This window comes from Myodes glareolus, chromosome X, assembly GCF_982192425.1.
Source record: "Myodes glareolus chromosome X, mMyoGla1.1, whole genome shotgun sequence".
Taxonomy (NCBI): domain Eukaryota; kingdom Metazoa; phylum Chordata; class Mammalia; order Rodentia; family Cricetidae; genus Myodes; species Myodes glareolus.
The window spans coordinates 131,376,933-131,389,377 of NC_142053.1; the positions used below are offsets into that span (position 1 = coordinate 131,376,933).

The following is a 12,445-nucleotide window of genomic DNA, read 5'->3' on the forward strand; positions in this document are numbered from 1 at the left end:
CTGCAGAAAGCGACTTCTCAGAGGAGTGTTGAGAGATATACTGACTAATATATATAACAATAAGTCTTTAGGAATCTGTCCAATACTATATCGGTTTACCTGAATGATAGCAGTAGCATGCTTAATGTAGTAGTTTTGAAAAATCTAGACAGTCTCTTAGTGACAGGAAGGCCTCAAAGATCTGTCTTGTCAAGGACAGCGATCACATTGACATCTTCAGCCATTCCCCAAGCCTCTGAACAAAGTGGTTTGACTCCAAAAAAAAAGAAGGAAAAAAGAAAATAAAGGCTAGCACAAGGAAGAAAAAAATAATTGCCTGAAATTTACCATTTAGCATAAGAATCGTTTCCTCCCAGGCTTCTCTAATAGCATACATAACAGCTACAGTAATGAGTGGTATTATTTAGTAATACTGCAAAGCACTGCGTTGAGGAGTTTTTATTTCTTATCTAATTTCAGTGTTAGCAGAACCCCTCTGTGGCACGCGGCGGCATCATTCTCCTTGTTAAAACCGATGAACTGAGGTTAAACGTATTCAAGTTGCTTAACAAACTCACAAACAATTTATAACAAGCTGACATTATAAATTGATTGCAGGAAGCCTTTCTCTTGAGCCATTCCCCTGCCATGTTCTAGCCATGAGTGGTAAACGTTCGCTGCCTATCTCTGCCTGCAGTAAGGTAAGCAGGTGATGACAAATTTGCCTTGAAAATATTCACTTACCCTTCTTTGCCACACACATTCCTGCTCAGCATAGCCACAGAATTGTAGACACGTTGCTTCCTTAGGGAGTAGGGTGTAACCTACAAATCAGTCTTATGTTATACAAAGAGGGGCGTGAGGAAGGAAATTAGGGGTGGATGAGAATGCATGCAAGTTGGAGCAAGCCAGGAGAGTAAACCACAGGAGGCCTATATCCTCCTCGACCCTATAGTTTGCTCTTGACAGTTTGGACAGGGATTCTCACAGATCACATTACCAGAACTCCAACACTGACCAAGTGGCCGCATAGACTTGCAGGAGAAGACTAACAGATTGCCTACAGCAATGACAGCAATGTCCTCCTTCTCCAGTGACCAGCCCAGTTCTGTCTAGAGAAGTATCAATGAAAGTCATCTAGAGAACTCCTGGGAAAAGTTTACATCCCTACCTGGTGATCCAGATGGCTCCTAAAAGACTTTTTTGTTTGTCTCATTGGGGATATGAGATTCTGCATCAACAGAGGATAGGAAACCCTTGTGACTGGGTGTGACCGGCTACAGTCACTACTAACACCATATTTAAGCCTAAAAATATGGGAAGAGTTAGACGGACAAATTAAGGTTGGGGAGAAGGATTCCACAAAGATGCAGAAGTAACTGAACTTGACTTGGATATGAAATATTGTGATCAATCTAACAGATCATGTGCACATCAGTGACAAGTTTAGAATGGGGCCTATTACTTCCAGAAAAAGAGAGAAAGGGCACTAGGTGGATAGAAAAAAATAAGTATTTATTATTAGGATCATCCATTATTCGTAGTTTTCATCCCCCCATATTGTTTGTTTTGAGGGATGTATCAAACACCCACAAACTTCCTCCAAGAACAACATCTCTTCTAGCCATCGAGGCAGGATCCTAACAGCCATGTACACAGTCATGATGTAACCCTCACCTTGGGCCAAACTGATTAAATCCCAATAAATTCCTAGTTCAAGCTAGGAAGAGCAGATTCCATCCTGACAACTTGGAATCAGAAAACAGAGATCCTAATCAGTCTCAATTACTTTCAAAAACTGGAGATCTATTAGCAGTGGGAAAGCTATATTTTTTTCAAACTCATGGAAAAGGAAAGAAATCAGGACTGCAGAGAGAAGACAAGTGGCTGGGGAAAGAGAGACGGACATGTCGACCAAGGTGATTTAAAGCAACAGACCTGCCTTTGTTCCTGATGACTTTCTAGCTTGGAACTTTAGTTCCTCCCAAAGCATTCTCTTTTACTTGCCTTGTGTTTCATGAAGCTTCCCGCACCTTATAACCTTTTAACTAAGTTAGCTCAAATAGGTCTCTGCTAACAATCAAATAAAGTCATTATGCTTGTCTTACAGGTGAGACCTCTGCAGGCGTTTTCTGGTCAAGCATGCATGTTCTCTGCTATCTTGGGAACTCACAAATCTTTACTGGACCTAAGTCTGAACAAATCTTGGTGCAATCTCTACATTTCTTGGACTCACTGAATTAAAAACCCATTTAAAATCCCAGGAGTGGGCATTTTGTTTTTCTTCTTAATAGAAAGCGTTTCATGACAGTATGTAAGCTGGGTAGGCTCCTTCTCTGTGTGCCCACAGCCCATCTGGGACTCTCTCCTACAGCTCTTCTGCCTCTACAGGATTCCTATCAGGTTGAAGTTGTCATATGCTTTCACACGTTGTGGTAAGTCACCTGCCCACATCAGGTGCTCAATAAATACACACTGAATGAAAGCAGAAACACAACACTTGGAAGGCTAAGACAGGAGGATCACCACAAGTTCAAATCCAACCTTTCTATATATCAAGATGGAAGGAAGGTATAAAGGAAGGAAGGAGGGAGATAAGTGTGTGTGTGTGTGTGTGTGTGTGTGTGTGTGTGTGTGTGTGTGTGCGTGTGCATGTATCGAATGAACAGGATTATAAATAGGTGTAAATTTGTCCTCCAGAGGACAGGAGGCTGAAACAAAAAGACTGGGAATGTGAGACCACTGAGGGGTGCACAGTGGGTTTGAGGCCAAGCTGAACTACATGTTCAGTCTTTGTTTCAAAACGAATTAAAAAAAAATGTTTGATTTTTTTCCTGACTACATCCTGTGTGAAAGTTCCATATGGCCCTGTTAGAGCCAAGAAGAACAATGCCTATCGATTTACAGTACTGAATTCACACGTGGCATCTGGGATTGCCTTTGTCACAAATGACAGTGCTGTGTAATATTAGGAAAGTTATCCCCTATCTGAAAAAAATAAGTTGGAATGTATCACTTCTGTAGTGGAAATGTATGGTTCCTGGCATCGTTGAGCTCTCTTCCTTTGATCATCTCTTTACTTACGAGTTTACATTTTCTCAAAGCAGAAACCAGAAATCTGCGTTGTCAGCTTTTTGTCACTAGAATACAGGCTTTGAGTCTGCCAAACATATGAACTCAATTATGATTTGGAAAACTATCCTTACCACGGTCTCCCAAGGGTTTGCAAGGTAATATGCAAATACCATGACATTTAATATAAAGACCTTGAGTATCTGCAAATTGTGGTGCCTGTGGACTCCCAGAACCAACTGAGGAAGCAATGTGTTATGAAACATACTTGAGGAATAGGTGGCATGATGGAGGCGTGGGGAGGCATATTTTCAAAACATACCAACAATCAGCTCTGATGCTTCGCCTAACATGATTCTGAGTTCAACTCCAATGCCCCATGAAAACACCATCTGACCACAGGCTACTAACTACTGCACTGCTAACTGGAATTCATACTTAATTCAGCAGAAACTTATAATTAGGACTGTTGGTATAACATTTTCAGTATAGTTGCTTATGATAGAGAATCAAAAGCAATGAAAGTCAGCGTGGCTTCATCATAAATAACCGACTAGATCCTTGTAATGTGCTTTTCATTGCTGCAGGCATGTTCCTGTACATTATCTTTAATCACTTTCTTACCTTGACCTTTGGACCATCTGTGTGGTAGATGCTGGGAGCACACAGGGAGAACAGCATGTTCTCCTAAAAAGATTCTGGGAGGAGATGGATGCTCACTTCATATTTGTTGACCTTATCTTCCACTCAAACTTATTAAAGTTACCTTTCACGACCGAGATATATGAGATCAGTCACCTGCTGAAACAGACCTTTTGTGTGTAGTATTAGACAGGATATCATTGCAGTGTCTATAAAAAAGAAAATAAAAAGATCTCAAATAAGAGTGGCTTAAATGAGATGGGGCTTGATTTTTCTTACAAACAATAGTCTAAGCTGCACTGGCAGCTCCATCCTTTGAGGTTGTCAGGAAGCCAGGCAGCTTCTGTCTTATTGGTCTCTGAGTCTCTGAGGTAGTCTTACCTTTGTGATAGATCAGCTCCTGCTTATCTTGTCTTCAGTCAATTAGGCATGAAAAGGGGTGGAGTGGATTTGTCCTTTCTTTTAAAAACACATCTTGTAGTCTTTTCAAGCATCCTTACTAATATTTCCCCCTCTCTCCCTCTTCTTCTGTATTGACCTCTCTCTCTTTCCCCAATGCATGACCCCCATCAAACATACAATTTCCTGTATCCACTATTGCATCATTTGTATCCTATCGTCTCCCTCTCTAGCACTTGCCTGCTGTGGTCCCTTTTTATTTCCCTGGACCAGAATTCCTAGATGTATCCTAAATGCTTATCCCTATATCTATAGATAAGTGTAGCAACCAGCCCCCACCAAAGAAACACACAGAGACCTTTACTAAAATTCAGACATGGTTAAAATATATAGAACAAGTGATTATGGGGCAGTCAGCCCCAGTGGCTACATCAGTAACACAACTCCTGAACCATAGGCTCAGGAAAAATTTCAGGAAAGGCAAAGATTCTAGAGCATCAGGACATCTACTGAGACTGTGTCTCCTAGAAATGCCTGGGAAAGTTCAACTATGATACGGCAACAATATTGCTGCCTAAAGAAGACCCAAAAGACAACAGCATCAATGACATGCTAACAAAGAAGGGGGAGGGAAATATCCCCCTCGAAAAAGAATTGCAGGCATCGCAACTAAGGGATACTTAGAGAGGGAGAAGTAGTCTTCTTCCAGGGAAGAGTTTCTTAATTGATTATCCAATATCATGTGGTTAATCCCCAAATCATGTCCTAGAGCAACACTGAGAGGGCTAAGAAGGTAGGATTTATATATATTTGTGTGTGTGTGTGTGTGTGTGTGTGTGTGTGTGTGTGGTGTGTGTGTGTGGTGTGGTGTTAGGGAGCAAGAGAGAAAAGGCATAGGAGGAACTGGAAAGATGAGGAAATGGAGGGAAAATAAATGTTTTCATTTATTTTGTAAAAATTGCTCAACAGTGTCAACAATGGCCCATAGCAATGGCACTTGCCTTTCACTGGCAAGTCTTAGCTTTCCCTCTCTATTTGTCAGACCATCATAACCAGCTATAACGGATGATGAGAAATGTCTTTATTCTGTTCCTCCATGTGTCAGCCAAGCCCTGTGTACTATATCACTTTGAGGGAGGAGGGAAGAAGAGATTTGAAATAGCATCGAGCAGTTTCTGCCACAGGTACCAATGGAACAATTTTTAAGTAGTGACATTGCCTGGGACCTATAGATAAGACTAGAATATCTTCTGACTTTTGTTGAAGATCCTAGGGGAGTTCCTAAATCATCATCCACATGATGTCAATCTACAAAGTAATTAGACTTTGATTGCATTGATCATAAAGTTATTTCATAGTGACTAAAATAGAATCCATTGAGAGGTCAGACAATTGCCAAGAACGAATGGGTACAACCACATTGAGCAAGGTAATACATTTAAGTCCTGGAAAAAAACACTCTTGGAGTAGAGGTGGGTGTGGTACTTTAGGACAGTAACACGTGATTATGATTACAGATCACATCATCCAACTTCCTTTGTTTATTAATGTGGAATGGAAGTAGCATTTGAGATTTACTACGTACTCATTTTTTAGAACAAAGTGATCTTAACAATGAATCTATGGTTCTGCTGACATAGCAAGCATGTCTCCCAACATGGTACCTTGCTCATCAATTCATGGGCCAGGTGTTGTATTAATCACTAGTCCATTCTGTGATAGAATAACTTAAAAATTTAGCTTAGTCAGGCAAGGTGGTGCACACCTTTGATCCCAGCATTCAGAAGGCAGAGGTAGGTAGAACTCTGTGAATTTGAGACCAGCCTGGTCTATGAAAAGTCTCAGAACAACCAAAGATAAACAGAGAAGCCCTGTCTTGAAAAAAATTAGCTTATATAACTGAGGGTGTATCTCAAAATGAATATTAGACTGTGTGGCTTGGGGTGTGGCTCAGTGGCAGTGTGGATATTTAATATGTATGAAGACCTGTGTTCCATCCAGCACCAAAACAACCATAACTTTCTCTGAGATTTTGCATAAGAAGAAAGGTCTATCAAGTGTGGTGGCAAATATCAACCATAACCACAAAGCACATCACAATCCATAGTGATCAAGTGAGAAGGGACTCAAACATCATCTTCTTTAAAACCCCTAAAAATCTGAAAGTTAAGTACCTTTAAATGGCATGTTAGATTTAACAAATACACTCGTCTGAGCCACATGGCTAACATAGATCAGAAAAATGGGTTAATCAGGATGTGAGATTTAGCCAGTAAGAAGCCTGACCTAATGGGCCAATCAGCTTTATAACTTAAAAAAAAAATACACTCGTGAAAGCCATTTAAAAATTATCCTGCACAGCTGCAGCTCTAAAAAGATAAGATGGCATTTTACAGTATTGAATTTAGGGCATTTACCTAATGAATCTAATACAGCAAGCAAGTGAAAAATCTTTCTCTTTCGCGTAAGTGAAAAAATGTGGGCAATTATCTAGTCAACTCTGAAACTATATACATATTCAATGTATACTCTACCTTCATAACTTCTATAGCTGATCTGCTTAGCATTCAACTATACTCTTTCCCTTTCCTTTCCTGTTATTATGATTTAATTCTGAGGCTCATGTGAGGTTACTCTAGTGTAGTGATTGGAATAAGACTGGCTCCCATATGCTCATATATCTGAATGTTTAGTCATCAGAGAGTGTCACTACTCAACACTATTGAAAGAATAGGAGGTGTGGCCTTGTTGGAGTAGGTGTGGCTTTGTTGGAGGAAGTGTCACTGGGGGTGTGCTTTGAGGTTTCAAAGGCCCAAGCCAGGCCCATGGTCTCTCCCTCTTGCCACTGATTGTGGATCAGGATGCAGACCTCTCGGCTACTTCTCCAGCATCATGTCTGCCTCAGTGCCACCATGCTTCCTGCCATGTTGATAATGCCCTAAACATCTGAAACTGTAAGCAAGTCCCAGTGAAGGGCTTTCTTTTTTATGAGTTGCTGTAGTCATTGTGTCTCTTCACAGCTATAAAGCACTGACTAAGACAACCAGGACTCTAATTTTAATAATGACAACTATGTGCAGAAAAAATAATTAATTGATAGCCAGATATTATTTTTCATATCATTTATATCATCTCATTCTTGCTTAGGAAAACTCAGGCAGATTTAAGTAAAAGTTATTTTCCAGAACAGATCCATCTTCCTTCTTGCCCTGACTTGGGTGAGGGATAACTTTATTGGGTCCAGATTTCATGCATGTGAGGTATACTAGCAATGAAGCACTTTAATGTATTTAAATGGTAACTGCGCAAACACAATATTATATAGATTGATATGGCTGCTAGGAATCAGTTTCTTTTACTAATTAATTTTACTTGGGATCAAGTTTCTAACTTTATCATTTATTTGAATAAAAATAAGGTCAGGTGTGGTGTCCCATGTTGGTAATCCCATGATTACAAACAGAGGTAGAAGAATTACTGTAAATTTCAAGCAAGGCAAAGCTAAAGAGCAAGGCCTTTTTTTATAAAAAGCAAAAAATAAATAAGAAAAATATTGCTTACTCACCTTAAGCAAGCAACTTCACTTCTCAATTCCTTTATTTATAAAACAACAGTGTTTTTTGTCCAAAATAAGTGAACTAATATATGTAAAGTACTTTCCACAGAACATGGCAATATGTGCTTAAAAGATATTAGCTATTCCGATTTCAGCTTCAAAATACTGAAAAAAAAGAGGAAAAAAGATATTAGCTATTCCTAAGTAGGGTTTACTACCAACAGCAATCTAGTCAAGTACCCAGTTCAAAGCAATATGGAAATTGTCGTTCATATGACATAGGAAGCAGAATGTCTCTGAGGGCCATTGGGAACTAGTTTATAGGATATGAAAATGCTTTCCATTTTTTATTTCCCCTTTCCAACTGTAGTCTCACCCAACCCTATGAGGCAGGTACTGTTATCATACTATTTAACACTGAGGAAAGTTGAGACATGGAGCACTTCATTGACATAGCTAGTGAGCATTGGAACCATATCTTCAGTTCACAATATTTGTGCTGGTTAGTTTTGTGTTTGGCAGACATCACTAAAATCTTAGGAAAATGGAGGGGGCAATACCATGGAGATATCAAAAATATTTCTTTTGGTATTTAATTCTCTTCTTAAAATACTTTATCACTTCCTTAATGGAAAATTTCTGCTTTTTCCATGATACTCAACTTCCCAAGACCTCAATTTCTACATCACAAGAGTCTTAACAAGGTATTTTCCTTTAAAAATGGATTTTTCTACCTACTGGTATGCCATTATTAAGCTCTACTATTAAAAGTACAAATGTTGAATCCACTATGTACAGAGGGGCTTTTGCTTCACTTTCATTTTATAAAATTGAATTATTATGCAAATCGCCTCTTTTATTAAGTCATCATTATTGATTATCTATACCAGTTCACACTACTGTTGTAGACGGAGACTACTTGTTCATTTCCTGGCCACCCAGACCTGAAATAATCACACAGAAACTATATTAATTGCAGCACTGCTCAGCCTATTAGTTCAGGCTTCTTATTAACTAATTCTTACCATCTTAAATTAACCCATTCCTATTATTTTATATTTTACCACAAGACTTGTGGTTTACAGGTAAGGTTCTGGCACATCTGTCTCCTTCAGCAGCTACATGCATTTCCTTGACTCTACTCTCTATATATTTATATATATATATATGTATATTTCCTACTCTATATATCTCCTCCAGCCTGACTATATTCTGTCCTGCCACAGGCCCAAAACAGCTTCCTTATTAACCAATGGTAATAAAACATATTCACAGCATAGAGAGAGGAATCCCATATCACCTCCCCTTTTCTTTCTAAATAAAAAGGAAGGTTTTAACTTTATCATAGTAAAATTACATATAACAAAACAGATATCACACAAGAATTATAGTTATAATACTTAGTCCATTTACATTTGGAAAATTAAGGAAAATGCTCTATCATCTATCCTCTATTTGTGAGTCTAAAGTTTTTGTATCTAATTTATTTATTTATTTACTTTGTATACAACATTCCTTCCATGTATGCTTGCATGCCAGAAGAGCACCAGATCTCATTATAGATGGATGTGAGCCACCATGTGTTTGCTGGGAATTGAACTCAGGACCTCTGGAAGAGCAGTCAGTGCTCTTAACCTCTGAACCATCTCTCCAGCCCAGTTTTGTATCTAATTTATCTTTTATCATAACTAAGGAAAAGTACAACTATAACTATCTGTTCTTCAACTCTATCAAAGACTCCAGAAGGATATAATATTACCTAAGTTAACAGAATGTGCATTGTAAGCAACTTCCAAAACTCTAGAATTGACAGAGTCATCATGCTGCCTGGGAAGTCACCCAAAGATCTTCTGTAACATTGGAGCATCCATCTTCAGCCCACTGGCCCATAATATCTGGCAGACTTTTCCATGAATCAGGAAATTTCAAAGACAGTTCTGCCTGTATTGGCAGTTTGTGAATCACTTTCTTCTGTGTCCTGCAGAATGTCTGGCAGACTCTTTCATGAAGCAGGAATTCTGAAGGACTGTCTCACCTTCTTTAGGCAACTTCAGCAGTCACTTTTCTATGGGTCCTGCATATCCAGTTTATACAGCATACCATCAAGCAGTTCAGGCTAGAGCAGTTTCTTGTCCAAATGGCTAGCAAACTCCATAAGAAGCCTCATTGATGCCCATCATCTTCTTGAAGTAGCTTGGTACTGCCAGAAGCAGATGTGTCTCATTGTCATGAAAAGTCCTGAGTTCTTAAAACATTTTAAATGCAATATTCTGTTAGTCTTTGAAAGGTTTGAAGAATACCTATCTATCTGAAATATATCTCTGTTCATCTAAAAAAATACTGACATGAATACGAGCTTGACTACTATAGATGAGTATCTATTAACCTATATTTCTTAATAATACATAACATTTTTAAATGAGCTGTACAAATACAATACCCTAATCAAGAGCAGAAATATATATATATATATATTATCAACCTTAAATTTGTATCAACAAACTAAGAGCCATACCAATGCAAATTATTCATCTCTATAGCATATCCTCCTTTAAATGTAAACAAATATTTATAAACACTCATTTAGGGAATTTGGGCTTTGTTCTCCAGACTACTTCCTGCTGATTGGGAATACTGTTAATTAGGTCTTTTATGGGGTATTCTGTGTGGTAGGTCCATCTCAGCCAGCGGTCCTGAAGCTGTCATGGATGTTGGACCATCTGGACCATTGATTCAAGGGGTCTTGTTTGATCAAACCATATTAACCTAGAAGGAATCCATAGGCCTCATCCTCTGTGGAAACAAAAGCAGAATCTCTTTTCCAAAGCAACATATCTCAGATTTAAACTTTGAAGTCAGAATATGTTTAAAATATATATGTTGGTTTAGCTTAGCAGCCTGTACAATAAAAAAAGAAAAGAAAACACAATAATATACATAATTAAGACTCTATGTATTTTCCATCTTTACGTGGCTTATTTTTCTTTACTCTAATTTATGATTGTCTGTTCTCTGTCTCTTTGAAGACTTTTATTTTTTAAAACCATTTACTTTTTTATAGCTATCTATATTATTTTTCTCTCTCTCCCAAACCAACATACATTTTTTTTTCAACACACTGTGCCCTGTTTAGTGGTCTTTTATGTCTGGATCTGTCCTATTACATATCTGTAATCCTTTTCTGTCCAGGAATGTTTCTTAAAATGCTAAGCAGCATGACTAGGACTAAGACTGCTTTGTCTTTTGGCTCTGCTCAGTCCAACATGGTGGAGGTCTGTTCAGAGCCAGCTCTGCAGACCATCCTCACAGCTCCATTTCCAGGTATACAGCAGGTCTATGTTGCCATTAAGCAAGGTGTAGCACTCTGTTCACAAACCCCATTGAAATGTTTGGTCTCCTGAAAGAGCCAGAGCTATCTGTGCAATGAACATGAACCAGGAAGCTTTTTTAAAGGAGTTGCACAGTTTTTGCTGCTACTGCTGAGTCAGGAAGCCTTCTCTTAAAGGAATTGAGCCTCTACTTGCTTCTAGCAAACACAATAAATCTGAAAAAAAAATATGGCTAGACGCGGCTGCGCAAGCGCGGCCATGCATTTAGCCTGGCCCGCTCTCGTCTCAGAAAATCGCACTGCAGCTCAAAGCCACGCTGGAGAATGTCACCAACCTTCGGCCAGTGGATGAAATGTGGCAACTGTGGTGAGATTTCAGAGAAGTGGCAATATATCCGACTGATGACTCTACCACTGAGCTACCCCAACCCTCTTTGTCATCTGTCAGCAAGCGACTCAGTCTGTGGGTCTTGGTCTCTTCCACTGGAAAAGAGGAATGCAATCTCTGGGACCATTGCATCTAGCTGAAATTTTGAGCAGCACCATCAAGTCTTACAACGCTGAAGACAATGAGAAGTTCAAGACGATAGTAGAGTTTGAGTGTCGTGGCCTTTAACCAATTGACTTTCAGCCCCAGGCCAGGTTTGCCATCGAAGGTGTGGAGTCAGGGACAGTCTTCAGTGACATCAATCTGCAAGAGAAGGACTGGACGGACTATGACAAGAAGGCTCAGGAGTCTGGGGATCTTTGAGGTCAGCCATCAGTTTGTGAAGTGCTGAACTGTGTTCCTACAAACTTGCCCGGAAGAACTGAGAGGAGGAAAAGGGCCCTGAGCAGCAAATCCCATGGAGGCTTCTCATCGCGATCTCCTAGCACCTGTACCAGACCTCACAGTTTGCATGCTGGGCTTTGTCACGGTTCTGAGTCCCACCAATAAAACCCCACTGGTGTATGAAGGTAGTGTGTGAATACTCCCTCCACAAATAAGAGTGAACTCTGGATGTCTCTGCTTTCTCATGCCTACTCTGCACCTGAGCTAGTTTGCAAAATACACAGGAGCACACAGCTCTTGGGAAATAGGCAGGTCCACCTACAAGATTAAAGGCTTGAAGGCCAAGTGGCACCAAGGGCAGAGAAGCCTATGGAATGATGCTGTGAGCCCAGCAGCTCCAAACTAAAACACGCCCTGATCATCATGGCTCTCAAGTAAACCCAGGCATCTGTTAGCTGCTCACTTCACCCCAGACCTCACTCCTGGCATGTATCCTTCCACTCCACATTCCTGTCTGATGGCTAGCCTGCCTCTTCATTTGCTGTGATAGAGCCCTTCCTGTCAGAGTCAACCTGGAAGTTCTTCCTCGTGTGGAATCAGCCTCTGTGATCCCTGAAGCACCTCTCACTGGTCCTGGCTCATCCCTGTGGCCCATAACTGTATGTTCTGCTTCCAGACAACTCTTTGGAGTGAAGAC

The 12,445-nt window shown here is 39.8% G+C and overlaps 1 pseudogene; it reads left to right on the top strand.

Annotated features, from left to right (window-relative positions):
- The first annotated feature begins 1,886 nt into the window (after positions 1-1,886).
- LOC148117500 (CXXC motif containing zinc binding protein-like) lies at positions 1,887-11,960 on the top strand (annotated as a pseudogene).
- The last annotated feature ends 485 nt before the right edge of the window (positions 11,961-12,445 follow it).